General features: G+C 39.1%; 1 protein-coding gene across 2 annotated transcripts in view; it reads left to right on the top strand.

The window, feature by feature from the left end:
- FGF12 (fibroblast growth factor 12) overlaps positions 1-26,096 on the top strand; it is a 555,783-nt gene that overhangs the window by 2,828 nt on the left and 526,859 nt on the right. The window contains exon 3 of one of the 2 annotated variants that reach the window (XM_057545930.1): positions 9,827-9,971. The exons of the other annotated variant lie outside the window; for it this stretch is intronic. The gene's annotated coding sequence lies outside the window, so the exon portion shown is untranslated. The remainder of the gene's footprint in view (positions 1-9,826; positions 9,972-26,096) is intronic. 2 annotated transcript variants of the gene reach the window in all.

Below are 26,096 nucleotides of genomic sequence, written 5' to 3'. Positions count from 1 at the left end.
GGTCAATTTTTTTTGCTTCCTTACTTATTGCTTTGCATCACTTCCTGTTATCAGGGTAAAGAGGAGAGGAAAATAAATCAATTGACCTAGCAATCAGTTTATGGTGTAATTTCAGTGATCCTTATGTACCATGGTAATTAATATTGCCTCAGAGATTTGGGTTGGTGCACAGTCTGAACAGTTTTGACAGAATTTGTGCCTTGCAGTGGTTCACAAACTTTGATGCACATTAGGATCATCTGGCATGCTTTTAGACCTCCTCATGCCTGGTCAAACCCTTTCTTAGTTATGTCAGAATGTTAGGGTAGGAGAGAGGCATAGGTGTTTTTTTTGAAGATCTCAGGTGTAACTGTGTTCGGGAATAACTCATTTAGACTCTTGATAATCAAAATGTGGTTTGATTTAGAATTGCAGAACCTTGATCTTTACTCCAGGCTTGCTGTATCAGAATCTGATTTTTAACGAAATCCCCAGGTTATTTGTATGCACATTAGTTTGAGAAGCATTGATTTACAGTGAGGAAAGAACTTTCCCTCTCCAAATCTCTCGTTCTCTCTCTCTCTCTCTCTCTCTCTCCCGATCTTCTCTTTTTTTTTTTTCCCCTCTCCTGTACCACATCTTATCTTTGTCCAGCTAGGTTCTCAGTCTTACGCTGGTCTATTAGAAATACCTGTGGAGCTTTTGAAGCATAAAGATGCTTAGGCCACACCTCGACATTCTGGTTTAATGGGTTCTGGAGTAGAACCTGGGCATAGGTATTTTTAAAAAGCTCCCCAAGTGATGCAAATTGATAGTCAAAGTTAAACATTGGTCTAGGATCTCGCTACTCAAGGTGTAATCCATAGACAAGCAGTATTAACATCACCTGGAAACTTGTTAGAAATTCAAAATCTCAGGCCCTACTCCAGACATACTGAACCAAATCTGCATTTCAACAGCATCTGCTTGTCACTTGTATGCATACTAAAGTTTAAGAAGCACTGGTTTAGACCTTAGGGGACTGATTGTATCTACGAATGAACCACTCTGGGGACCTCAGTGTAGAAGATTTGAAATTAACTAATCAATATGGAAGCTTCTGCATATGTGATCATGTTATAAGTTTTTGGTTGCTTTGGGAAAGAATGGAAATGAAATGCAGAAGAAATTGCTTGCCTCACGGTTATATCAGAAAATGGACTCATTTAAAATACCCTCTCTGTTCTTCCTCCAGCTGTTTAATTTCAACCCCTTGATTATCTTTTTTTTTAAATAAATAAATTTATTTATTTTTAAATTTTTGGCTGTGTTGGGTCATTGTTGCTGTGCGCGGGCTTTCTTTAGTTGCGGAGCACAGGCTCTAGGCGTGCAGGCTTCAGTAGTTGTGGTGCGTGGGCTCAGTAGTTGTGGCTCCCGGGCTCTAGAGCGCAGGCTCAGTAGTTGTGGTGCACAGGCTTAGTTGCTCCGTGGCATGTGGGATCTTACCGGGCCAGGGCTCGAACGCGTGTCCCTGCATTGGCAGGCAGATTCTTAACCACTGCGCCACCAGGGAAGCCCCCCCTGATTATCTTTAAATGCTTATTCTATAGGTTTATTTTGAGTTCCTTAAAATGTCCTGGTATTTACCCATGGTAGTGTGATATTAGACTGCTTAAATTGAGGCCCATCTTAGAGTGAATATAGCATTACCTTCTTCTCATTGTCATGTGCCTCTGTTCAGTTCTTTTGAGTTCATTTGCCATCCCCCTTGCTGTGTAAGATCTTCCCTGACCTCCCTTACATCTAATTAATATTTACTAGTATACTTTATATGACCTAAAGTCCCTGTTTGTCCCTCACATACTGCATTTCTTACAATCAACATTATAATTTTTGTGTTCTTTATTTAAACAAACATTTATTGAGCATCTGCTATGTTCCCAATGTGCTTAGTTCTGAGAATGTAAAAGAAAACTGAGATGCAGTCTTTGATCTTAAACATCTCACTCTCAAATCTCCATTCATAGATAACTTTTTTTGTGGGCATAATATGAATCTCTAATATTCATGTAGCTACTCAGGTGCCTGCATCAGATAAAACATTTTCATTTACATAGTAGGGACTCAGATTATATATGTTGAATTGGATAGCCTTCATTAGTTAATCATGCCATGTTCATGCATCCAGGAGATTGTAAATTGGGAGAGGTGAAAGAAGTTTGGCTACCAGAAACATCAGTTAGATTCCAGAACATAGAAGGCAGTAACATGACCTGCTTTCTTTATAGAGAACTACACATGTGTTCCCAGTGAAGATTCAACTGTGTTCTGAGTTTCACACCAGCATTAGAGGCAAGCCAGGGGCATGAACCAACGTAGGTAAGGTACAGAGTACTCATTTCTCTGAAATCAGAATGGTTCACCCTGCAGGAGACAAAGGAAATGTCTATGCAGTAACTAGTTTATCAGAGCTGGGAAGTGATTTTTAGAAAAGCTACGTTGTGGTTAAAAAACAAACAACCAAATCTCCGAGACCATTGTAGGATAAGTAAAATATAACACGGTACAAAACATAACAGAATACACATTGGGCATAGGAGATCACTGTTCTTATCCCAGCTCTAATGGTGTAACATTGGACAAATCACTTTTCCTGTCTGAGTCTTAAAGATTCTTAAATATCAAAGGGAGTTCATTTCATTTAATTCAAAATATTTAATGAGTTGCCACATTATTCCAGGCACATTGTTAAATGTAGAGGATGGTGATATGAATAGTGCATTGGGTTGCCTTCCAGGAGCTTACAGTCTGGGGCTACATCGACAGGCTCAAGAGCTGCCGATTTCTAACATCATATGTTTCTTCTCCATTCATCTTTCAGACTTCTAGTAGGTTACCCAGGAGGCTAGAATCTAAAGTCATAGTGATTAATGACCTCTGCGGAGGCACTTAACATTCCACAACGATAATGCCTGCCTTTTGTTCCACTTTTGGTTTCTTTAAACAGAATTTTTGTGTGGGAGAACATTTGAACTCTTGCTAAGTACCTACTCTAAAAGCTGTTCCAACTGACTAGCTACCTGGCTAGTAACCTATTGTCTGAGTCAGGTGGTTATTATGAGGCTTGTTAGTATTAGTAATGAGTCTGGAGGTGGCCAGTTAGTTTTCTCCGTCATTCCCTTATCCCTGTTCTTTTATGCCTTTAAGCTTTTGACCCTATTAGGTGTGGTGTTTTGTGCTTACTGAATGACTAATAATTAAGTTATACTGGATTTGTTAATGTTGGGTTTCCTGATTTGTCACATTCATGAGACACTCTGTATTTTTTTAAAGGGCTTTTAATATATGTCATCGCCCTTAAAACCTTGTGATTAGATATTTTAACTTCATTTTGTAGATAACAAAACAGTGGCTGAGAAAGACGAAGTGACTTAGGCAATCCATCTTCTCTTTATTTCTCTGTAAAACAAGAATTATTGTGCCTACCTTAAGCCCCATACCCCCTATATCATGATTATGAAATGAAATTAAACTCGTACCAATAAACCATTTAGAGTTTAGAATCATAGTCTTTCATTATTATTAGCTGTGTTTGTCTTTTCATTAGGATCTCATCCTAGAGGGGAGAAATTAATCCTTTGCCATTTTTGTAGTTTTAGCAGCAAGCATACTGCATACACACTCAACAAGTTATCTCCTTTGACTTCTGCAAAGGCTTTAATTTACCAAAAGGGATTTCATTTGTTCTTATTCTATGTATTTTTTTTTTGCAGTAACTCCTCAAAAACGTGAATTTATCTCTATGTTGCTCAGATGTAGTTTCAAGGCAGTTATATAACACCTTGTGGGTTTGGGGATGGAGATGCATTGGGCCAAGCATTATACCTTGGTTGGGTTTAAAACATAGACTGTGTAAAATCTGGCCGCTAACAGGATTTTCAATCAGGGGTGCACATCTGAATCACGGGGCACCCCATGGTACATGGGACTTGGATCTTTAAGAAGCACCTCACGTGATTAGGATGTGCACTCTCAATTAGGAATCAGTAGATAAGCTACAGGGTGATTAATATGAAACGTTAACAGGTACGTGTGTCCTTTGTCAGAAACACTACAGGACTCCTGCTGCCTGGACCTTGATTTTTATTATTGCCTTCTTTAGTGTTAAGAGAGCGAACATGTAGAAGAGAGAAACTAATTCTTGTCCTACAGGCTTGGGTTAGAAAATAGACATGTAAGTAGATGGTGTGTGTCTGAGGCTAAGAAGACCCATGACTTCCCCCAATGTCTTCATCCTCTTTGGCATCCCTGCATGCAGAATATGGTGGATTTTGTTCCAGGATCGATGTCTATAGTTCTAATTTTAGTTTGCTATTCTCTCCAGTTACTTTTTGAAACAGTCTCTGTCTCCCTGTCTTTGGGAACGTGGGACTCCCACCCAGGGAGGCCATGGTATTTTGCTGCTGTGATGCAACTGATGGTACGTTGGCAGGTATCCCAGGGGACACCTGTTGCCTCTCCACAGAGCTTTTCTTTTTCATTTTTTAAAGCATATACACTGCCTGGCTTTTTACCTGAAACAAATCCCACCACCAGTGATTCAGAGAGCACAGATAATTGAAAGTGGGCTGTAAACACTGTAGAAGAAAAAAAAGGAATGGTAAGCTGCTATTCTGAGGTCAGGGTTTTGTTTCTCTACTAATTGTGGACTGGCCATTAGCCTGAGAAGCAGTCCAAAGGGACTAGACTGCAGGAAAAAATCTAGAAGCTTTCAGAGGCCATTCAGAAGGTAACTAAACACATGAAAGATTCCCTTAACTAGCAGGCAGGAGGAAGCAGCAAGCCAGTCTGCCAATAGCAGTCTCTCTCTCTACCCCATTCGTTCCTACAAATATCGCCCATGTGAAACAATCGGGTTTTTCTCAGTTCCTCAAATACTGATACCAAACATGTGGAGCAAACCTCATCCCAAGACAAATTGGAAATTCTTTTTTAACTTTTTGCAAACAAAAAATCTAGATGATTCTGACTTCAAAAAAACAATGTTGAGGTGCTTTTGCCCTTAGTCTCATTCACCTACTAAACTGGGTTTAGATGTTCTACGAATTAGAGAATTTCACAAGACTTATTACATGATCATTCTAATTGTTAAAAATCTGGAAAGTTTAAAATTAGATTATTTAAGCAGTTTTTCCAAAGGTACTTCTTTCATTTCAAGATATTTTTAACATTTCCAGCACTACTTAAAATTGAATTTGGTTTACTTTTTTTCCTCTTCCGGGATTTAAAAGAGAAATATTTGCTATATTTCAAGAGAAAGGTTGTCATGTAAATCATGCTTTATTTGCAAGCCTACAAGTAATTCAAAATGAGATGACGTGGACTTTGCATCAGCATAAAAAGCAAACTGATAATGCAAGTATAGCAATACCCTCAATAATACTGAGGTGAGGGAGACAACCAAAGCAATTTTAAAACAAGATGATTGGTTGATTTATTTAATAAGAATTATTTATTGAGTGCCTACTATGTGTTAGATTCTCTAAGGGTAAGGTTTTTAAACTGGAGTCAACATACTGGTGGGATTATGAGATTGTGTACTAGGGTGATTCGCTGAGGCATGTAAAACATGGTGCATGTTCTGATGAAATAAAACTAATATTAGACTAGATGCTAGAAAACCTGGGTTCTGGTTCTACTTCTGCTCGCACTATTCAGTGGAGGAACTTTGGGAAAAAATCTTTATTCTCCTCTCTGGAGCTCAGTGTCCTAAGCCTTTTTTTTAAAAAGAAATATATATAACTCTATTTGCCTATTGATTTCTACTTTCTTATTACGAAGAAACTGCCTTTTCAGCTTGTTTGCATTCTTCCTTTACTTGATCCTTTTTAGACTTGATGTCTGCAGAAAATAAAACAGGGTGGTCCTAATTACCACATTAATTTTTAAGGCGCCCCTGTAGGTTTGAGCTAGCTTTTTCATGCTGTGAGTTGTGTGACTGAATTTGTTCGGTCTATAACTGGTTTGAGCAATTGAACTGGGTTGAGCAATTAACTTGGTTCCATGTGAGAAAGCACTAAGACTGGGGGAAAATGGCTATTTGGCCGGAGTTTGTAGATTGCATGATAGTGACCACATATAGACCCAGGTATGTCTCAACCAGTGGGTGGTTGCAGCGGCCTTGAGGAAAAAATCTTGACTTGAGAGTCTGGAGACTTGGATTTGAATCCTGATTTCTGCCCCAACTCCTTGTGTGAGTTTGAGCTGGTCACTTCCTTTCTCTGTCCATATTTCTTCTTCTGTGAAACAAGGGTGGATCAGAGGCAAGTTTCTTTTCATCTTTGGGATTGTAAGAACCAGCGTTTGTGAGGTGTTTATGTAGGGACTACAGTGATTATGTTTTGTTTAAGGATTTATGGTTGGTGCCTTGGTCTCTACTATTTCTTTAGTGAACTCAGTGGCATTTTTGCTCATCAGATTGTACATTATGTTTTTGTAATATTTTTTTTTCCACTTATGTGTCTTTACAAATAAGATTAGTTTAGTTATACATCAGTCATATGTGAAGTTGATTTGGTGGGTATGGTTTTCTCCTCTCTCCCAACCCTAATCAGCACATATTCCCTAATAAAAATAAAAAAAAAAAAGAATAATGCCAAGGAGTCCAAGTGCTGAGTGTTTTACTCACATTATAGAAAGAGATTTGATTTTCTTTTAGTTCTCAATCATTAGTAACATACTATTCAAAAATAATTGCACTCAGTCCTTCATTGTCTTCAATTTAAAAACCTTTTCTGTCTTCTGATGTTTGATTGGCTACTGATCATTTTGGATAGAAGAAGCCTTTTTTATTTCCAGATAAAAGTTATCTAAAGTCTAAGGGTTTCATGAGTAATAAGATGAATTTCTTGATTGTGCAGAGAATAAAATTTAGTGATGGGATGGATTATTTAACAGCCTTTAACATGTTTATAAACATGAGTTATAATCAGAAATACTTGTGATATGATGGTAACTGTAAAAAGCAGTGATGTGGATATATGTACTGATTACAATAATGTGAAAGTTGTATGTCCGTGGACAAAGAATAATAGATGGTAGTGTGTAAAAAGAGGCAATATTTGGGTAATGATGATTGGATTGTGGATTGGACATTGAAAGGACATTTGAGGAGATAACAGTCTTTTGAAATTGTGCTTATATATATTTTTTACTATGTATAGGGCACTGTGCTTTACATATAGTGACTCTAATCCTCATAACAATTCAGTGAGGCAAGCGGTATTGTTATCCCTATTTTAGGGAGTAGAAAACCCCAGCATAGAGACGTTAAGTAATTTGACCAAGTCACATAGCTAGTACATAGCAGACAAGCTTCGGAGTCTGTGAGCTTAACTACAACTGAACATCTGAGGCATTACTTTGCTCTGGTCTGGTACTTCCTTTGCTGAAAACTAGGCCAGCTGTGTACACACACATACGATGTTTACAGTTTATTAGCCTTCAGGATGCTGATCTCTGCAGGCTCAGGCTCACCGAAACCCTGGGCCAATCAGAGCCAGACTTGGGGAAGCATGAGGAGTGTTCCTGCCTGCTGTCAGGTGGCTATGAGAGAGCACCCGCTGCTCATATGCCTGAGGTGGCTTCCAACCCCAGGGGCTTAAGTAAGCGTGGGGTTGCACCTTCCTTCTCTCACATCACCTGCAATAGCTGTCCTGCTTACCTGGGAAGCTCAGTGGTGTTGTAGAAAGATTGCAAGACTTGAAATCAGACACACAGCTAGCAACTTGTTAGTCCCTGTGACTTGGGCAAGATACCTCTCTGTGTCTTCGCTTCCTTATTTGTACAATGGCTCTTTCAAGATGAATGAGACAAATAATATATATTAATGTGTAATAATATATAATAAATATATAATATATAACAAATATAATAAATATATATTTTATATTTATGTAATGAACCAAGCGTAAAATCAGTACTCAGTATTAACAGCTGCTGCTGTTGCGATTATCCTCTGACCCTTAGGCTTACTATTAATACTTCCTGTCTTCCTGTATGGGGCTGGATTCCTGCCTTAAACTCCTCACTATCACGTTAGCCCCTTGCATGGAGCCAGACGCAACTTTCAGTATCCTTCAGTCCATCTCATGTGAACATTCCTGATGCAAGATGAGATTCCTACCTGACGCTGATGCTGGCCACTGCCACCATTCTTACTCTCATAGAACCATACTCTTTTCTTCCCCTGGTATCGCCCACCCTCCCTACTTTGATACCAGCTGTGATTGGTCTAGATTGGTTCATACTTTTCTTTAGACTGCTGACCCTTGCTGCTTTGCTAGTTTTCCCTTCATTCTGTCTAGTTCTAGTTCACTCATTTTTTTCCCTTAGGTTGGAACAAGCAGAATGCCATGCAGCTGTGGTATATGGCTTAAAATGATAGTTTTTAAGACCTACTGGTCTAAGTCGTGCTAAAAAATTAAAGAATAGTGACAAAAATGAAAGAAATCCACTAATCTTTTTGATCAGAATTTTACTTATCCCCATTGCCTGGCCTAAGATGAAGTTGAGTTTCCTCAGAAGAGAGAACTTGGCCGTTGTGATAGGAATGTTGACATTGTTGCTTAGGTCCAGGCACCATTCCATTGTTCAGGGAAGAATAGTGAGAACAGCTTTCTGCCCAGTTGTACCTGGTCAGGGGTTTTCAACTGTAAGTATGGATTATAATAACTTGTAGGCTTGTTAAAACATATTTCTCGGTCTCCTATAGTCTCTGACTCAGTGGGTCTGGGGTGGGCCTGAGAGTTTACAGTTTCTAACAGGTTCCCAGGGGATGCTGATGCTGCTAGTTAGGGGATCACACTTTGAGAACCCCTGGTGTAAACAATGTAGTCTATGATTCTCTTGTATTTGGGTATTGTATCTAGAAATAAATGTACATTTGGCTGATCATTGATGAATATCAGAATAAGGGATCATGGGGTAGCATTCTCATGATAGAACTCCATAGCTTAAAAGAGTAAATAAGATCACATCTACAAAATCACCCCAGTATTACCCATACCCACACACTGGTTAATTAGTACAAAGATGTTATTAATGGTGTATACAAATAATACATGTTTTCATTTATAAAATGAATACATGTATTTATTTATCTGTGCCAGGAACATTGCTTATCATCAAGATTAGAAATGAAAAGAGACACAGTTTCTGACTTCACAGATTTGGTCTTGAAGATAGACACAAACAGAAGCCTAGGAAGAGCTGACAGTGGGGTATGCATGTGAAAATTTAGATTAAATTTAAAATTTACTTTTAATATCATATCTTCTGTGTGGATTACTCTGCCTAGGTGTTATAGACCAGGAACCAATGAATAATACAAGATTTATACCCTCTGCTGTTACACCAGGTACAGAACTATAATCTGTGGGAATACAGAGAAGGGAGTTGGCATTTGAGCTTGGTCTTGCAGAAGGGATGGAATTGAAACATTGGAAAAATATTCCAAGCTGATGCAATAGTATGAGCAACTAGGAAAGATTAAGTGATTGGTTAATTCATTAATCTGGCAAATATTTGATAAGCTGGGCACTGTTCTAGGTGCTGAATATAGTAGTGAGAAGACAAAGTCACTGCCCCCATGAAGCAGGTAGGGTTAGGGACAGGATACAGTGAATGATGAATCCTGATGATGAAATGAAAGATTAGAAGAAAATTGTGGTGGCCTGTTACAAATTACATAATGTAGATAATGATAACTTATACTTCAAAAATATTAATATCAATTGTCTTTTTTAAAAATTAGATTCCAGGGCTTTTAGAGTATAATTCCATTTGCAAAGCTTTAATTATTCCCTAGATTTTCAAGAAAATATCGATCGCACAAAGCAAGGTATACCTGTAAGCACAGTTCCACGGCCAGAGGAAATGCTGTGATCCAGTATTGCACTCTGTGACTTTTGCCAACCTCTGCTGCTGACACACTTCCCTTGCTTAATGGAACAGTGAGTTTCATTTCTATTCACTTTTGGCTCTCAATCCCCTGAAATTTTTGCATTGAAACTTACAGATTGGTATTTTAGGGGGAATTTGAAATGTGTCAGGCTCAAAAATTGCTCTTCAGTGATGTATAAATTATTATCAACTCTCAGAATTACAATAACAGGACAAACACTATACAGGTACTAATATGCATGTATTTTGCAACTATGCTATATGAAGTTCTTCAAATTCTCCTTAAGTATATGAAGATTCATGTAAGATATATGTTCTTTTTCAACCTACCATCACTCTTTCAATGGTGTATTTTGATATTTTGGCTGTCTTTCTTTAGAGAAGATGAAGAAATTAGAGCAGTTTTTAACCCAATTCTGGTTTTGATTTTTGTCTGTCTAGTTCCTAGCAGAAGATATTGGGCAAGATTCCTAATCTTCCTAACTCTAGATTTTCTCACTTATATGATAGAGATAATAATAGTATTTATTCTCAGAGTTGTTTTGAGGATTAAATGAGATAGTATATAGTATATGAAAGTGTTTGCCACACTGCCTGGCAAATAGTAAGCACTCAACAAAATGTAGCTATCATTAAGTATCTCAAAACTGCCTCATTATAACTTGTGGTACAAAATCATAGCCATGGCTTTTGCTGAGTCTGATGGATTCAGTTTGCTTAAAGGTTTAAATGAATTCCAAGCATAATACTTCCAGTCTGAGCCTTTAGTTGTAACTCAACATAGAGCTGTTTTGGATCAAAGTCTTAAAACTGTTTCAGGAAGACACTTCCTGCCAAACTGGACAGCCGTATTCAGTGGTTGAAATCTAGAATACCACCTTGTATAGAGAAGGTCTCATCCTGGCTGGTGAAAGATTTATGAACAAGATTTTGAAAATGAAGGTCAGCAGATGATTTTCATCAAATAACCATAAGGAGCGGTTAGACAGATGGCAAGGACAGCCTTGTCTTTTCTCTGCACAACCTCTTTTGATCTCTACTCCCCATTGAATCATGCAGGTCTTAGTAAAGGTGTGAGGGTGCTGGGGAACACACTGCAGCCTCTGATGCTACTCATTCCTTCAGAAATGCTTCTAGAGCAAGAGAGGTGTAATGATGATCCCTCATGAATAACATTTGAGGTGATGTCTTCCTTTTCTTTTTTGTGCACTTGCCATTTTTGTCACAGTTATGGAAAGTGTATTATCAAAGAAAGCACTTCCTTGTCCCTCCCTCCCACTTCCTTGTCCCCTCCCTCAAATTTTTTCCTCTCCAGAGACATCACTCTCAATTCTTTTTGCTATTTACCTCTGTGTTCTAAATGACATTCTCTTCTTACCTCCTTTCAATTTCTCAGCTCTATTTTTGATGTCCCGTTGTAGAAATGAAGTTTTCATCTCTCTCTCATCATCACACTCTCACAACAGGCATTCCTCCTGTCCTACCATCTTCCCAGGGCTGTAACATTATTGTTTTGGTTAGCTCAGTATTTATTAGTTACACTTTTATGACTATGTAAATGCTTTTCATGACTGTGATTACTCTTCCTTTCTCTTATGATTTTGTTTTTTTCTGTGGTTGATAGTTGTCTTGTTTTTTGTTTGTTCAGCTTTCTATACATACTTTTCACTATTTAACTCCAAGCCTCTGCCAGCTTTCTGAATTTCAGCTCCAGCCATTCTTATGCACAGATATCTTATCAAGTTCATCTTCTTGAAGTAATCTCTCTTGGAACCTTCTGACTTGGTTCTATATGTGCGCTTTTCCTTTTATGTCCTATGCACTGGTTTGATCCTGGAATCTCCCTTTCCATCACCCTGGAAAATCTCTGCAGGTCTCTTTGCTTGGTTCTCTTGTTTTCTTGTATCCTCTGTATTCTTCTTTCTTAATTCACTTCCTTATTTTGGTAGAATCAATTTTCCAGCAGCTTCCTGAAAAAAAGGATACACAGTTAAATTTTCTGGACCTTTGCGTATCTGAAAATATATTCCTTCTTTCCTCATATTTGGACAATAACTTGGCTAGGTAGAAAATAATTTTCCTTCAGAATTTAAATAGCACCACTATAATGTCTTCTGCCTTCAGTTTTGTTGTTCTTGTCTGATGACATTCTGATTCATCATTTTTTGAATATGACTTATTTTTTTCTCTTTGAAAAACATTTTTCCCAGAGTTCTGAAAATTTATGAAGATTTGCCTTCTTATGGTTTTATTTTCACCCATTATACTGGGTACTTAGTTGGCTTCTTTAATGTGGAAACTTATATTCTTTGCATCTAGAAAATTTTCCTTAATTTTTTGCTTGATGATTTCCTATTCTCTGTTTCTTTTCTGTTGTTACTGTTGTTTGGCTCCAGCTTTTTTGAAATCTTGTTACTTAGACACTGATATCCTGAAATTTTTTTTTTAATAGATTTTTTGACATGGACCATTTTTAAAGTCTTCATTGAATTTGTTACAATATTGCTTCTGTTTTATGTTTTGGTTTTTTGGCCCTGCTTCATTGAATTTGTTACAATATTGCTTCTGTTTTATGTTTTGGTTTTTTGGCCCCGAGGCATGTGGGATTTTAGCTCCCCCACCAGGGATCGAACCCAAACCCCCTGCATTGGAAGGTGAAGTTTTAACCACTGGACTGCCAGGGAAGTCCCTGATATCCTGAATTTTAAAACATTTTTATTATTAATATGTTTTATTTCCTGTTTTCACCTCCTTTGCATTTTTTCACCTGTTTTCTAGGTGATAGGCTCATTTTTATCTTCTACTCTTTCTGTTAGGTTTTATTTTTAATTTCTGATATCAGACTTTTAGTTTCCAAGATTCTTACTTGTTGTTTTTCTTTGAATGTTTGATTTTATATTATGCTATCTTTTATCACTGAGGCAATATTTCTAATACCTTGTTAGGAATATTAATAATATAGTTTTTAGAAGTTTTCATCTCCTTCCATAGCCTTTGTTTCCAGTTAGCTTTTATTTAATTACTTGTTTTGATTTCTGTCTTTCATGTTAGAGGCTTTGTACAGATGTTTTTATATTTGTTGCCTGTTCATGTTTAAGAGTGGGCTAAAGAGGCGACTGGAAGCTCTGTACATGTGGGTGGGGCTTATTGGTAGTGATCTTAGTTATAGGGTCACCTTCGTGGGCTTTTCACTGTGGAACTCCTGATATCAGTATCTTTAGGTCTTGCTTCTTACTGTGTATAAGTTCCTCAGAGAAGACTCTTTCTCCTGCCTGTATGATAAAGACGTGGCTGCCAGGATTTTGTGGGTCTCAGCGATCAGCATGTAAATTCACTTAATCTCTTAGTTTTCAATGTGGTACTTGGCCCACTGCACAGAGAGCCTCTCTTCTGTCTTCTACAAAGAACACATCTGCAGTCTTCTGCTGAGATTGGGGAGGGCAGTTGTCTAGATGTTCAACGTTTAGGAGAGTGTTTGAGGTTATAATACCTTCTTGAGAACAAACTGTCCACCAGTTCTGTGTATTTTCTCCTTTTCCCCTTTACCCTACTTCTAGACAAGCTTGGTGCTACCGCTGTCTAAACTTTTGAAGATTCTGCAGTCCAAGTTAGATTGCTTATTGTCTTTCCCCACTACTGACTTAGAATTCAGTTTTCTCACGTCTGCTAAATCCTTTATATCTTCACCAGCTGGCTTCCTATTTCTAAAATTTGACAGTTGTTGTCTTCTCTCCCTTTTGCTGCATCTTTATGGATTTAGCACACATACACACACACACCTTTATTGTACTTTTAATGGTGTTTCAGGTAGGAATGAAAGTAAAAGCCTGTATTCAACTTTCCCATCTTTACTTAGAAGTCTTTACTTTCAAAAGATACTGAATAATCTTGTGGAAAGATAATCTCAGCTCAGAGGTCCTGGAGAAAGCATTTTGTGGAATTCTCAGCAGTGTCCTGGCTGGTTTCCTCTGTTTATCCAGCATAGTTAGGGTGTCAGACATCAGGGTCATTAAAGTAGTCTTCCCATGAGGAAACACCATGTAAATACCTTAAAAGAGTTACAGGGTTAAGAGAACTACCAAGATCATGTCCAGACAATTTTTTTAAATTGCCCTGACATACTAATTTATTCATTCTTCCACTACTTGGGCATCCATTGGACGCTTACCCTTCGTCATGCATTGTTGGGCATTGGCAAACATTGAACAAGACACAGTTCTGACCTCGTGAACCTTCCACGCTAGCGTGGAAGACAGACAGCACTGCTGAAGATGCAATATGGTGAATGCCATAATGGAGATGTTAACAAGTGCTAGAGGCTCTATGGGATGGGAGTGATTAAGTCTGCCTTCAAATTCATGATGGGAAATGTGTCTTAGCTCTCACAGTTCAAGCAATAATTTCCCAGAAAAATCGCTTTGCCAATTCATAACTGGCAAAGTTACTAGCTTCCCAGCACTGTGATAGCGTCTTTATGGTCAGAAGAGATTTTAGAAGTCATTTTTATGTTCGTTATTTTACCTGGAAAAACTGACGCCCAGGGAAAAAGGGGCTCAATCCTGGTAAAGTAAAGAATGAAAACCAGTTTCTTGAATCCCATAGTACTTTCTATCTATTAAATCATATTAAGTCCCCACCCTAAAGCCCACTTATCAATAAATATGATTAAAAATTTTAATCAGTGGCTCTGAGTCTCAGAGATCTGGAAGTACCAGTTTTGAAACCCCTGAGGATTTCTTTAAAAACAGTAATTCGAATGAAAGAGCTTTGCTTTGGACATAGGTACAGGACTTGAAACTTATGCAATGTCAGAAAGAGAAAATGGCTTAGAGTTCTCATTACTTATTTTGAAAGCAGGGCCAGTTCTTAAACTGGAAGAATAAGACTCTCTTTATTTGCACAGGTTAATATTGATTGAATTTCAGTTCACCCAGCAAATTCAGGGGAGAGCTTCCCAAATGCAGCTTTGGTTTTACTATTTTACAATGTATTTTTCGGATTTTCCCATGTTTGCATTGTCTTGAAAACACACAACAGATGTAAAAACGTAGAATTTAAACATTTTGGAGAGGCAGAGAATGTTGTCTTCAGTGAACATTTAAGAATGTAATGTGTTCTGTTAAATTTATGGTTTCATGACTTAATTAACTATTAGCAAATGGTATATTATGGGGAAGCTAGGAACTATAAATAACATATTATTCAATAGTCAGTTCTTCATCAGTAATAAAATACTAGCAATCATTACGTTATTCATTAAAAGCAAAACACAACTTGAAATCTCATAATATCTTCCCCAAGTCCATTAACTTTTTATATCCACAAATAATGAGATTATAATTTTCTTACTAACGATTTTCTTGGTCCTTCTCTGCTGAGAAAAGTCTTTCTGTCCTCTGGCCCTTTGAACCCTCCTGCCATGTTGATTTCTTTCTTCACTATAGTACAGGGGTCCCCAGCCCCCCGGGCTGCGGACCGGTATGGCTCTGCGGGGTGTTAGGACCCGGGCCTCACAGCAGGAGGTGAGCAGTAAGCAAGCGAAGTTTCATCTGCTGCTCCCCGTCGCTGCCCATCGCTCCCCATCGCTCGCATTACCGCCTGAACCCTCCTGTCCCCAACCCCCCCACCCCCTGCCCCCGTCCGTGGAAAAATTGTCTTCCATGAAAGTGGTCCCTGCTACCAAAAGGTTGGGGACCGCTGCTATAGTATACATGGTTCCTTGGTTGCATGTCAGGCTTGTCTTCTAGGCTATGAGCATCAAGAAGGCAAAGACTATGTCTTCTTTGTAATCCCAGTAACTTGGCCATATTAAGGGCATTTCAGTTAACAAAAGAAAGTTAATTGAGTGAATAAAATATAAGGTACTTGATGTATAATAATATTTACTTGTTTGGTTTTCGTAGCACTTTTCATTATATCCTTGGGTATAAAGTAGCTGAAGACTCGGGGTTGACACACATGCAGTACACAGCCTCCACTTCCCTTTCCTTCTTGTTTGAACAGCACTCAGATCTCACCCTGAGCTCAGATATAGCTCTCTAAATAATGGATCGTATTCACTGTGACTTAACTTCTTGTTGCCCATGGAAGAGAACTATTGATCTTCCTCCCTATGAAATCTGGCTAGGCGTGAAAACTTCCTCCTCCTCCTTGTTAGAAGCAGTTTCTCTCCTGTTTCTGAAAATGAGAAACAAAACAGTCTCTTCTGTGTTGTTCTCATCCTGTCCCATGGGGAGTGGCATGATCCTTCATCATCATCTGTGCAGGTGCCTTGTCCCCGGTCTCCTGGTCCTCTTCCCTCCCATCAGAGCCTGGATGCTCCACTCCCTGTCCACTCACGGGAAGACTGCTCTGCACGCCTCACATCCTAATTCTTGTCTTTAGATACATCTCTGACCCCAGCGACTCTGGGGAACAGACTGTACTGCTCAGGACCTTTGGTGAGTGCCAACAAAAAGACTGCTGTATCAGTGCAAAGGGGTGGCATTTCCAGAGTCACAACTGTCATAACTTTTGTTCTTCAAGAAACCCTGGGATTTCTACATTTTAGGGTTGGGAGATAGAGGTGTTTTAGTTCCCTCAGCTCAAAAGTGGGGGCTGAAATAAGCAGATAATGAAGACCTTTCTTGTCGTTGATGTCTAAATCAATTTGCTGGACGTGCATTTTGGTGGCTGTCCTGCTCTTTTTCTCAGTTCATCTATTACTTTTGCATAGTTTATGCATCTGGTTAAAGTTCTTTCAAAATCAGCCTTTCTACTTATAAACCCTTCACAAAGTTACTGGGGCAGGCCCCTTAGAATCTTGGCTTAACAGGATGCAAATGAGGGTTATGGTGTTGGCTTAACAGGATGCAAATGAGGGTTATGGTGGAAGAATTTTTTTCTTTGTATCTCTGAAAGAGAGGTTGCTGTGGATTTATGTACACAGACTTAAATTCATGGTGAGAAAGTCTGGGTTCAAATTTGGCTCTGTGACCTTGGATATATCACTTTACCTTTCTAGGCCTTAGTTTATTGTAAATGGAGGTAAATTGTCTGCTCTCTGGGGTTTTGGGAAGGAATCAAGGAGAGAGTATATGGAAAGTGCTTTGTAAACTATATGGTACTATATAAAAGCAAGTTGTTATTAATAGAGGTCTGACTATTCCCAGTTGTTTCTGCTTGGTCAGTTAGTTCTGGATGAATATATCGGAGAGGACAGGCAGGAAGGAAACAGCACTGGGCTAGGAGTCGGGTGATCTGGAGTCTATCCTGGTGCTGCTCAGCACTCACTCACTGACTTGATGTGACCTTGGCAAAGTCACTTTACCTCATGCGCTTCTGTTGCGTCATTGGTAATATGAGGTGGGCTAAAGAAATGATGATATAGAGATTCTCTTCCACTTAAAAAAAGCTAATGTTTTTTGAGTCTAGCTGACAAGAGATTATTATTTATTTAAGGGTGTCATTATGTTTAGATTACTGAATCAGAAGTCTTACCAATTATGCGCCCAAATAATATATATATATATATTTTTTGATTTTGTTTTTTTTTTTGATTTTATGTTTTATTTTTTTTTCTTGATGGAAATTTATGTTCTTCATACGAAAGTTTAAAGTTATAGGGAAAATTGCAGCATACACTTAAAGACAATCACTCCTAATATTGCTTCCAAATTCCTTCACATCCATGTAGCTTTGATTTCTTATAACGTGCATTTTTTCATTAACATTAGTCTAATCATACTCTATATATTTGATTTAAAAAAGTTATTTTTATACAATTTTTAAAGGTTACCTTCCATGTACAGTTATTACAAAATATTGGCTATATTCCTCGTGTTATACAGTACATCCTTGAGCCTAGTTTGTACCTCTCACTCCCCCACTCCTGATACTACCCCTCCCCCAAATAAGACATTTTGAATACATGATTTTAAGGAATTATTTTAAAGAAGACGCCAAGGCTTAATCCTTCAAACACTGAAAAGGAACTAATGGACTCTGCTATCCACTGAATTTTTCTATTTTCTCTGGGAGGAATGTGTATATTTAAAAACGAGGCTAAGTACTAACAACAGATGAAATTCTGTATAAGAAATTATGGCTATGACACCTAAAGCACATTTTGTAATATATTCTCTAGTAACTTTAATTCTTTTTTTCGTCAAAAAATTATTGAGTATTTGTTACAAATCTCACACTATGCTAAGCCCTATAGATGCTCAAGTGAGTAAGATAATTCCTATTAGAAGGGATGGTTGATCTAGTGTAGAAAAGAGCATAGATTAAAAATTTATAAGAGAGCTGAAACAAAGTTCTAATAGTACAGGATAAGGAGAGATTAATTTTGCTGAGGAGATGGAAGGAAGGTAAAAAATATAGCATCTTTAAAATGCTTTATAGATTGTAAATGTTTTCCCATATACTATCCTGTTTAAATATAGCACAGACTCTGACAGGTATAGAGCAGGATACTGTCTTTTGGAAATCAGTTTGAAATCCCTGAAACCCCTGAGGCGCAAGCAATGTAGAGAAAATACCAATAAGACATACTGTTATTTTAAAAACTAAGGTGGGTGCCTATAATCAACTCGCAAATTTCTGAGAGTTTTGCCCAAGGTGACATGGACTATTTTTTATATTTGAGCCTGCATATCATCCTATTAACTATCCCTTTTTTAAATGAGAAGGCTATAAGAAATGCCCCAACTTACATAATGCGTTTAATTCCATGTATATTTTTAAGGTGAATTTATCTAATACTTATAGCACATTGGTTTCTGATCACAAAGCTAGAAGAAACCTCAATTCAATTACCTAACTTGTTAGATAATGAATACAATATGCCCTTTTTCCACACACACACAAAAAAGTTATCTCACAGAAGAAGTGTCCTGCCCAAGTACAAAATCAAGACTATAATCGTGGTCTCCTGGACCAGGTTTTCACCACCACATCACAGCCCAGAGTCTGTTAAAGATTGCAGCAAGTATACGTTCATTTGATATTAAAGATTCCTAAAGCGGCCTCCATCTCCTTTTTGCCGTTCACACAGTATTTTTCCATGAACGTCTTTTAAAATAATTAATGCTGTATCCAAAATTGTTAGAACTGTGCAATGCTGATATTTGAAGAAACGTGACTCTTGTGACACTAAATGCTTTTAATAATGTATCTACTCGAATATGGTAAGTGACTTCCACTCATAAAACAAGGAAATACGGTGCTGAGAAGTCATTGCTTCATCGCTGCCTCATTTTCAGTGACAAATCTTTTGAAAGAGGAAATGTATCTTTTTATTATGATGCTGCAGGGCTTTATTTAGGTTTTTTTCATTGCAAAATAAAATTCTAATTTTATCTGAGCACATTAAATATAGCAAATCTTAAATTTCAGTAACTGTGGCTACAATTTATTTAAAGACACATAATTTTCTGGGTATGTGAATGTGATCTTTGGTTATAGTCTATATTATTCAGATGTTTTTAAAGCTTTGTGTCCATTTTCAGACTCTGCAGTTTAGAAGAACCTAGTAAAAATAGAGTATGCCTGTAAAATGAGCACTTTAATGATAGGCTAAGGAATTAAAGTTGCTTAACCTGAAGAAGGGAGAGCTCAGGAAATGAGCTAATTACCACCCTCAGGCTTCTAAGTGATGTCATGAGGAGCACTGTAGTTTCCCCTTCCAGCGCAGAGAGGTTTTGGTCTTTGTTAGTGGAGACGGAGCATAGCAGGAATTCAGCAAGGAGGGACTCATGCTGAGTCTTAGTTCACCTTTTAAGACAAGAATAGATGACTATCGGGTTTTTAAGTGATCTCTTCTTGTGTCTGAATAAAATGATCTCACAAGTTATTTTTAAGTTCTGTTGTTACCTTTGGGGCAGAGAGATTCAAACAAGTTTCTTTTGCAATGAAAATGATTAGGTACAATGAAATGACTGACTCAGAAGACCTGGGAATTGTCTCACCAACGCCTCATCCTACAGCTGAGGAACCAGAAGCTCAGAGAGAGCAGTGGAGAGAGACCTTGCAGGAAGGGCTATTGACTCTTCCGGCAGGGCTTTTCCATCCCTCTGCCCTGCTTCTTGAGTACCTGACTTCGTGAACTAATGTGCAGTGGATTTGATTGGTCACTACACAAAATTGAAGTAATGATTGGGGTGGAAGGTCAAGCTCAGTATAAACTGGGAAATGTACCTCTTTCCAAGTATTGCAGGTAATGGCTTATTCTGTTAGATCTGTGGCTTTCTGCCAGTGTGGCCGAGGACAAATAGATTTGTTGATTATAGATGATTAGCAGTTAGAAATTATGAAATTTTTATGTTCTAGATCATTGTGCTCTTCTCTCAAGAGCTGGAAATAAATGTGTAGGAGTGGGTATCTTGCACCCCACCACAACTGAACAGTTATTACTTGGAATTTTTCATACCCAGAAGTACTGTTAGTGTCCCAGCAGGTATTGCTTTCCGAGATACATGACTTACCGCTGACTTATTCCTTTTCCATTACTTCAAATTGTGTGGGAAAGGCAAGGGCAGAGAGGTCCAAACAGATTTCCTTGTTGTGGAAAACACTAAGTACAGCAAAATACTAGAGTTGGAAAGGGCATGGATGCTGTTTTGCCCAACCTCTCATCTGACAGATGTAAAACCTGAATCCAGAAAAAAAGATGTGGCTGGTATTTGGTGAGATTTGGAACCAGAAATGAGAAGAAAAAAAACATTTGAAAGTTACCTAGCATGTTATGTGTCCTCCTTGGGAAATGGTGATGGCAGATTTTTAAGGACTTAAGACAAAGTTATCATACACATCTTTAGACAGGATGAGGGAAGACATCTCATCACACGTAATTCTCTTAATAGCATTAACGTAAAAGAGTTTTTCTGAAAGGGACAAAGGAGTTAATATTTAAAAAGGAGAAGAACAGTCTGATGAGCACTTGGAGAGGCTGAGGGGCCGTTGACAACTAGGTCTTCTCACCAGGGTTGTGTGGTTTCTCTTTGAAAAATAGGAGTGATCATCACCTTTTGGGAGAAGATAAAAAAAATAGTAAGCTCTCTGTTGCTATTTGATCATCTTTGGCAAGTATCTAACCCTTTCAAATCTCCAGAGAACCAAAGGTCAATTATAGAGTTGGCAGGAATATCAGAATTCATCGTTCCTGCTCAATGTAGGAATCTAATCTATCTTTTGGATTAATATTTAAATTTTCATTAAATTTTTGTCTTTTCTCTTCTTGCTCTTGGTAGTAAGTAAGCTATATTGGAGCCAAAATCTATGTTTGGCCACCTTTATAGCCTTCGAGCCTCAAGGATAGTGTCCTATACACAGTTAATACTCAGTAAATCTTTTTGTTGTTATTGCTGTGTATGAAACCCTGCTACTCTTACTTTTAGTATTATATCAGGTTGGTGTTTGGAAGAGACTTAAGAATCTGGTGTAATTCCTACATTTTACGGTAGAGACTGAGACTAGGAGAGGGGCCTATATGAATTTATATAGCTACATAGCCGCAGACCATAAACAGAATTTAGATATACCAGCTTTTTTTTTTTTTTTTTTTTTTGATCTCCCAGTCCGGAACACTAAATTTTTTTTTTTTTTTCTGACATGTTTAATTTTATTAGGAAGAGATTTACAGAACTGGAGGAGAGGAGGTAAGGGACTTAATTCATGATCAAGTACATAGAAAACTAGAAAACCAATCAACTGACCAACCAATAACAAAAAGCTAACACTAGGGAAACAAAAAGTTGTGCAAGAAAAGAAAAATGGAAATAGAAACCACAATATACCACATAACTCTGCTATGAATATTTACGTAGTCATAAAAAAGTGAACATAGAATGTTAATTTAACCAAAATTATGATACAGCTATATTGAGTATCAACTCAATATGGATGGGAAGTGTGCATCTGTGTGTAGTTGGGGTGGAGGAGGGTGCTGTGAAAACTGATTCCTTATATTTTATGGTAGAAAGTTAATAGGTAAAGCTTAAAATTGAAAGAAAAATTGCGGAACACTAAAGTTTTAAGTAAACAGTTTTGTTAGAAAAATTCATATAGTTGTGATGAGCAGCCACGTTGCCTGAAATTCAAGACTTTAGTAACCCCGTTATTAATTAATTAGGTAATTGATTAAAAGATTTATTTATTCATTCATTAATATTTCTTGGGACCTATTGTGTGCTAAGCACTGGTCTACACAAGAAAGTGAAGAAAACCAACAAAATTTTCTGACTTCATGGCGTTTGTCTTCTGTTGTGGAGGAGAAACAACCAAACAAGTAAAACATTTTATGTCAGATAGTATAACGTACCATGAAAAAATGAGCTGGAGAGGCGAGTAGGGAATTCTAGGAGGCAATGCAATTCATTTAGAATTTTGGGTAGGTGGGTCATGGAAGACCTCACTGAAGAGGTGACATTTGGGCAAGGACCTGGACTAGGTAAGGGATCAGGCAATGAGCAAGCAAGGACCCGCTCATTTGGGGGGAACAGCATTCCAGGTGGAGGGAACAGCCAGTGCAGATGCTCTGCAGTGGGAGTGTGCCCGGCAGGTGTGCTGAGAGCAAGAAGGCTGTGAAGTCGGGAGAGAAAGTCGGAGGTGAGGTTTGGTGAGGACACTGTACATCTCTATCCTTCTGCCCCATTTCTCCTGCTGGTGGCTTCCATCACAGACACATCTCAGGTGTGCAAGAGTACACCCCTGGGACTAGCCAGCGCACACTTTCCCTAACGTTGGGTGCTTTCCACCATCACCAGCTTCTTCAGGCAACCAATACCTGAGTCTGCCGGGTTAACAGTGAGTGTTCTGGATTTCTGAGCTGGGGCTGGTAGTTGACCTGCTTGTGAATGCCCTTGTATACCAGAAATTTGGGACGGTATAGATAATTTCCCAGTAGAAAATGTGAACATCTCTTCTGATGTTGGAAGAGCCTTGCCTTCCTGGTAGGAGAGACAGAAATGCAAGCGAGTTTGCAAGAGGTGGAATTCTCTCTATCCTGTTTCCGAAAGCAATGCAAGTCCAGTGGAGACCTCTGAAGAACAGCTGGAGAGCCAGACTGAGTTTCATTTTTAAAGGAGCTGTGTGTTTTTCCACAAGGTTCCTCAGAGCCCCCGCAAGTAACCTTTGGGGATTCATTGCATTGCTAAATCACTGCATTAGCCTGCTGCCTTCTGGAAAAAGCTAATCCGACTGCTTCTGTCGGCAGGAGAAGTCAGCCCTTGGGCTGGAACCAACCACACTGAGGACAAACAGAGGTTGGGGAGATCCGGGAAGCCCTTAAAAACAGGTTCAGATCTTCAGGGTAGTGTGGGGTGCAAGCACCCCTAGGAAATGCTGTACTGAAGTAGACCCAGAGAAAGCATTTCTGTTATTACTGTTTCTGTTATTGTTAATCATAATAGCTTTATTCAATATACTGGTTTATACAGCATTTTCCTAGCCTTTACCTCACTGTCTCCTCTGTAGTTCCCTATAGCTTTGTTATCGAAATGATGTCTGCAAACCAGCAGCTCTGTGTCACCCAGGATCTTGTTAGAAATGCCCTATCCAGACCTTCTAGGCTAGAATTTGCATTTGCTAAGACCCTAGTCCTTTAAAGTTTAAGAAGCTTTGCTATATGGTCCATAGAGCAGTCATATCTCCCTATAACAGTAAGGAAGTGGAGGAGCAGCATGGTTGGGTGACTGAGGCAGGGTCACCCACTTTAGTAATAGTGAAGGGGAGGCCTCATACCCAGGCTTTGTGCCTCCTGGTCCAGCAGTCTCTCTGCTGCACTCGCTTCTTCCCTCTCCATGATCCTTGGTGGCTTACCTGCGATGTACTAGCTTCAAAGGAAAGGCAACCCTTTTTCTCTGAAGCTAGGCTATCGCCTTCTCTCATTCTCCCCATCAGCTGCCCTGGGCCCTCCCTCATCTGCTTGCTGGTTCTAGAAACGCAAACACCCTGAAAAGCTCTGCAGCATTGCTCACAAGGAGCCAATAACGAGTGAGTCTGATAAGAACTGCTGGCGTTCGTCACTTGCACTAGGCTTCTCTACAAAACCTTTCCAGCTTCTTTGAAAGAGAGGGGTGCAAATTCAGAACAAGGCAACTGAGGGAATGCAGCTGGGACATGCTGATGGGTATGGCTGGGTTTTTCCCCTCTTGCTCACGGTTATCGGATAGCAGATGACATCTGGTTCAGTACCACCGAAAAACACGTGTATGAAGCCCTCATGTCTGTAGAGAACTTCCCAGTCCACCATTCACCATAGCTTACTGCAGTCTTGAAAATAGTATTCCCGTTTTAAGGCTGCAAAACTATGCCTAGAAGTCACTTACATTACACGCAGAAAGTGAGTGCTTCATCCTTTGCTGACTAATGGACCCAACAGGTAGGCGAAACTGAGTCTATTAGTAAACAGCGCTTCATCTACAGGAATCATGCTTTGGGTGAGGAAAAGTTCTAACAGAATTTTAAAGATGTGACTCATAGATCCTGAGCTGTAATTCTCAAAGTAACCGAAGCTCACTAACCGCACAGTGAATCTTTGTATTTTATTAATTATTTCAGTGAAAAATTTTATATTTAGTGTGAACCTACTGTGCGCATGACGGTCACCATAGCGTGTGGTAGGAAGGGCTCAGTAATGAATGAGATCCTCTCTAAGAGCCTGCAAGTTAATAGAATGTACGTATGTGTATAGGACAAACTATGATGGGTGACAAAGGGACACTCCTCCCTCCACCCTAAAAATGAAGGCTCAACCTAGGAGGTGACATTTGAGTTCTTTCATGACAGATGGGTAGGCTTTGGACCTTCAGAGTCTCCAGAGTATGGAACTTCTTGGGGGGTGGGGCAGTGTGTGCAGAGACACAGATGAAAATGCTAGGTTTGTATCTGGAGCAGCAGATGAACAATGCATTGACTATGACTTGTAACCTGTGAACTCAGAGGCAAAAGAAATATGCTTTTACTTTCTTTCAATTAAATTGACCTAAATCTGAGTTTCTTTCCCTCTCCATGGTGGTAAATTTATTATTGGGCCCTATTCCCCTCCTAGCAGGTAGAGTCAGGGTGCTGCCTGGATCTTATGAGCCTCAGAGCATTTGCAGTTATTGACCACTGTCCTGGAGTGTGTGCCACGCTTGGGACATGAGCGTCTTTGCTGCTACCAAGAACTGTTCTTTGCCTGGGGTTGGGCTCCCCATGCAGCCGTCACTCCCCAGAGCACTGCTGCTCGCCTCCACCCTGCTTCCCCTCCACTCTCTGCTGGACAGGGTTTTAGTTCCAAGGAAAATTTTTACCCCCATCTAGATGTTCTTAAGAGACCCCTTTCATGGTCCCCTCAATGACTTCATTCTTTTCCAAGAGCTCTTGTCTTCAGATAGCTTCTATTTTCCTCACTGGAAAAATCCTTGAGTCGAGGAAGCACTACCTTAAGTGACCTACTTCAAGTAGCAAAGGCAAAGGAGAAGAACAAATGGGAGTCAATATTTTAATAAACAGCTGCGCCACCTTCAGAGTTCCTGGGCATGAGGTGGGCAAAGGGGAATGGTGGGTGCTTGCCCTGGGTGCTTTGTTGGGGGAGTGGGGAAGAGGGAGCAAGGGGCTTTCTTCCGCTGACTTCTCCACTTTCCTGACTGAGAAGGGCCTACGTCTTGGTCTGAATCTCAACTTTCCAAAGCTTTTCATCATATATGAACTTGCCTCTATCTGTGCATGTTCAGAACAAGAGTTGGCTCTCCCTCCATTCTGAGCTGGTCAGCTTTTACCCTGGATCCCATTACCTTCTGTGACTTGTGCTGCATCAGCACCATACCCCCAAGTCTCTGGTATTTTCATCCCCGTTCTCTACTGCCTTAGCTTATCAACCTGCTCAAGTCTATCCTACTTAGAAACACAGCAGCAGCAGCATGTGAAAAGCCCTCTTTACCTGCCATCTCTTTCTAGTTCCTTCCTTAACTCTCTCCTTTCTTCACAAAATCCCCGATCGTGTCTGAGAAACAGCCTGGGCAGCTCCAGTCTTGGAGAGACAGATGGGCTCTGCCAGTTACTGTAAATTCTCGGAAAATATACTATAAGCCTTTCAAAGTCTCAAGTTGGTAATTTCAAAAATGATAACAGTGAGGCCAGCCTCGAAGTGCTCTTGTCAGGATTCAGTAAAAATGTGGGTAAATTACTTAACACAGTCCTTGTATGTGATA

Source organism: Balaenoptera acutorostrata, chromosome 4 (assembly GCF_949987535.1).
Source record: "Balaenoptera acutorostrata chromosome 4, mBalAcu1.1, whole genome shotgun sequence".
Lineage (NCBI taxonomy): Eukaryota > Metazoa > Chordata > Mammalia > Artiodactyla > Balaenopteridae > Balaenoptera > Balaenoptera acutorostrata.
The sequence above is the reverse complement of the archived record's forward strand: the minus strand, read 5'-3'. Positions and strand labels throughout refer to the sequence as shown.